This window comes from Primulina eburnea, chromosome 6, assembly GCF_022965805.1.
Source record: "Primulina eburnea isolate SZY01 chromosome 6, ASM2296580v1, whole genome shotgun sequence".
In the NCBI taxonomy this organism is placed as follows: domain Eukaryota; kingdom Viridiplantae; phylum Streptophyta; class Magnoliopsida; order Lamiales; family Gesneriaceae; genus Primulina; species Primulina eburnea.
In genome coordinates, this window is record NC_133106.1 from 19,873,152 (window position 1) to 19,878,070 (window position 4,919).

Here is a 4,919-nt window from a genome sequence, read left to right on the forward strand (position 1 = left end):
CAATTATAATAAACAGGGTCTAATTTTTTTTTTAAAATGCAGAACGTAATGGAAATAATACTAGCATACATATCAGTATAAATTAGGTACAAGTCCTGTACGGCATATATTCAATACAGACTAAGGTTCATCAACTAGCTATCAAGTGTCCAAACCCTATCTACAGCAACTTCAAAGTCCGTGGTCTCCACTCTAATCATGATCTCTCGTCATCTCCTCGACCATGATCCTGTCCCACCTGTTGTCATGCACACATACAAACACGACAACATCCGGATAATTCCGGTGAGAATATAATCCCAGTATAAATCAACGAACATGAAATCATATAATCAATATAAAGCATGAAGCAGATATCAGATATATATATCAAAGTCTAAAACATAATGAATATAAAACTATCAATCATACTCGTGACTCCACGACTCAGACTAGACTCAATCCTAGTCTAAGGATCCCGGTTTCCAGACGTTGGCATTCCATATCGATCACCAGTAATAGAAGAAACTCCAATTCTATCCACATCTATATGGTATCGATCACCATTAATAGAAGAAACTCCAATTCTATCCACATCGATAGCCAATCGTCCGGTGACCTATACGTGATAGGCTTTGGCACTTTCGCCAATTCACTATCTTGTGACATCGTGCAATGCGCCAGTGGCGATCCCACCACAATCAGGTACTTTTGTCACAAGATCACTCATCTAATACTCTAATACATGCTTCCTATAAATCAATAGAACAAGCATATTAAATCAAATCAATGCATATAATAACAGTAAGTATTTGATTTAGAGAAACTCAAGTATATCCTACTTGAGTCGATCTAACAATACCACATTGACTTATACATTTCGTTTGTGGTCTTGGTCTGAAGCAATATCAGTTCTGAACTCAGGACTGTCTCTGTAAATCTGAAATGACATATCGTGAATCATAATATCAATATTATATTCTCAATTCAACACTGAATCTGATTAATCTGGATTTAATTCAAATCACGGCATTACGGCCCAATCTCAGTATCTCCGTCAATACCATATCAACAGACATCAATTACAAATCATAAATCATATCCGATACAATCTATGATTCATTTATAATCCAACTCTGTCCGATTTCAAATCAGTATAATCAGAAAATCATAACAATCTCATAATCAGTCTGTTTTTCAATCTGACTTTGATTCTACGATGTCTAACATGTCAAGAACATCATATATGAATCCTATTCAATTATGACAATAGTATAATTTCAAGACATGTCAAAAGGTAACAAAACTTACGTCCAGCTGAAGCCTGAGTCGATAAGAACATAGTACTGAAGTCGTATTCAAAATCTGACGAGCGGATCTTTCACAAAAGACGTAAGGATTTTTCACACTTCTCCCGAAGCTTTTCTCAATTTCTTACGAATGAATATGAGGAATTGCATTCTGATATATACGTAAATCATGCAAGATTCAGCAACGTGGCCCATTCCTTTACAAAACACGTCTCGCGCATATGCGCGACATCACTCGGAGCATATGCGCGAGACCATATGTCTCGACGCATCATCTGAACAGCACCTCGCGCATATGCGCGCCCCTGCTCGGCGCATATGCGCGAGGTTCTCTGGAATTGCACTTGGTTCATCGCACAACTCGCGCATATGCGCGCCCTTACTTCGCGCATATGCGCGAGGTCTTCTTCCCGTTTTGCACATGTGCGCGCATCACGTCGCGCATGTGCGCGAAATGCACTGTCCTCGCACATACATCTTCTCATGCTGAGTCAAATCGTGTCCCGATTAATCCCCTCGTAATCATATCAAATCATAAATCAATAATTACAGATTACCAGGATAAAAATTATCGGGCATTATAGTTTTGGAATAAAATTACAATACATTAATTCTTTCAAATCAAGGTAATCTCGAAATAATATGCATTTGAGATCAAAATTTTATGATTATTAAATGGAAATTTAATGTCCATAGAAAAATCTTGTTGTAGTGATAACTTTGAATACTCAACCAATTTTATTTTTAGAAAAATTAAATTAACTAATTAATTATTGTATTTCTTTTTTAGAATGTAATTTGGATAGGAAATTAATTAAAATAGCAAAATGTATTTTTGAATGATTTACCTCATGTAAGGCCCGAGAAATTTATCCTGTTAATCTGAAATGATTTAGTGATTAATTGATGTGATTATAGACGGAATGAACCAGACCGGGAAAGACCATAAAAGACGCGAAATATGTGCGAGAGAGACGCCATCCATGCGCGATCCGGTGCACACACATGCGCGGGTTTGGCAGAAGACCTCTCGCATATGCGCATCGTGAGGGCGCGCATATGCGCCTGCGGAAGGCGCGCATATGCGCGAGTGGTAGAATGCACGAGACAGTAGGTCTCGCGCATATGCACGACTTGTGTGCGCGCATATGTGCGAGCAGTCCAGCAGCTGATTTCCGGATAGAGCTTCCGGCGCATATGCGCGGGGCTTGGGCACACATATGCGCGCGACATGCATAATTGAAATAAGCCACTTAATCTCTCGTGTGCAACGTGTGTGTACATATATATATGTATATATATATATATGTATATATATATCATGAATTCATTTTAGAATTCATAAGAAATCGAAGAAGCTTCAGAAAAAGGGTGAAAAATCCTTACGCCTTTATATCTCGATCCGTTCGTCATATTTTGAATCCGACTTCAGTATCGAGTTCTTAGCGACGACAGCTACAACTGGACGTAAGTTTTGTTACGTTTGAATACGATTTGAAATTATGATATTGTCAGAATTGAATACGAATCATATATTGTGTTTCTGATATAGTAGACATCGTATATTTGAAGTCAGAATGAAGAACAGATTGTTTTTGTAATTGTTATGATTTTTGGAGTCGATTTGATATCAGAATTATACCGATATTGAGATTTTGATTTATACTGATATTGATTATGGATTCTGGCATTATATCTGTGATGTTGAGATTGACGGAGTACTGAGACTGTATTGTTATGCCGTCGAAACTTCAGTTGATTAATATTGATCAGATTCGGTATTGATTTAGATTGTATTGTTGTACCGTATGTTGATTAACGTCGATCAGATTATGTTGTGATTTGAGTATTGATCAGAACAGATTTTGAACTGAGTTGTATACTGATATTATACCTCTTCGATTATCATTACCAGATTTGAGTATGGACAGAGTTAAATTCGACACTTCGTCTTCGTCCGACCGAGAGGAACAAGGTATAAGTCAATGTGGTATTGGGAGATCGACTCAAGTATGATATACTTGTGTTTCCCTAAATCACATACTTAGTGTTATTATATGCATTGATTTGATTATTATATGCTGTTATTTGATTATTATATGATGTTCTATTGAATTGTAGGAAGCATGTATTAGATGAGCATTAGATGAGCATTAGATGAGTATTAGATGAGTAATCTTGTGACAAAAGTGCCTGATAGTGGTGGGATAACCACGGGCACATTGCACGATGTCACAAGATAGTGTATTGGCGATAGTGCCAAAGTCTGTCACCGGATGATTGGCTATCGATGTGGATAGAATTGGAGTTTCTTCTATTACTGGTGATCGATACCATATCGATGTGGATAGAATCGGAGTTTCTTCTATTACTGGTGATCGATATGGAATGCCAACGCCTGGAAACCGGGATCCCTAGACTAGGAATGAGTCTAGTCTTAGATGTGGAGTCACGAGTATGAATTATAGTGTGATATTGATTCATGTTTCTGATTGTGATACATGTTATGAATATATGCTGCATGCTTTTATTTCTGTTATATGAAATGCATGTTTCGTTGATTTATACTGGGAATATAATTCTCACCGGAGTTATCCGGCTGTTGTCTTGTTTTTATGTGTACATGACAACAGGTGGGACAGGTTCAGGGTCAAGGAGATAAAGAGAGATCGTGATTAGAGTGGAGACTACAGACTTGGAGTAGAAATAGGGTTTGGACACTTGATGTTAGTTGTTTAACCCTAATTGGAATAAATGTATGCTGTACAGAACTAGTACCTTGACTTTAACTGATATGTGTAATAAATGAATGACATTACGTTCCGCATGTAATATTGTATGTTAAAAAAGAAAAAATTTAGACCCTGATTATTATAATTGATTAATTAGTCCCAAAGATGATTAAGAATCGAATTAGCGTCCTGGTCCCCACACCTCATGAGTGATACTGAACATTGCAATCATTTGTATTTTAAATTTATTTATACGGTTTTCAATTAAATTGATTGATATAATCAATGCAAAAAATTTAATATAGTTTAAGTTTTCAGTAGAGTTTATTTTCACTTTGAATAAAAAAAATAAAAAACATATAATACATAAATTACATTTGAATTAATATAAAAATTAATTAAATTCAAAATTGAATTAAATGAATTGATATAATCAATGCAAGCAATAATTGAAATGATCATTTATTGCAGCACACATATGTCAATATTCATGATATATATTTCTTTTTTAGAAATGACATTTTGACTAAAAATTATTATTTTTGCAAAAACTCTACATATAGTAACACAAAATCATATTACAAATTAAATTGATTGATATAATCAATGCAAAAATTTTCATGTACTTTATGTTTTTAATAGAGATTATTTTCAATTAAATTAAAAAATAAAAAACATATAATACATAAATTATAATTGAATTAATATAAAAATTAAATATATTAAAATTCGAAATAAATGAATTGATATAGTCAATGCTTGCAATAATTGGAGTTATCATTTACTGCAGTACACATATTTCAATATTCATGATATATCTTTTCTTTTTTAGAAATGACATTTTGGCGGGAAATTACTATTTTTGGCAAAAACTGTGCTTTATATATATATATATATA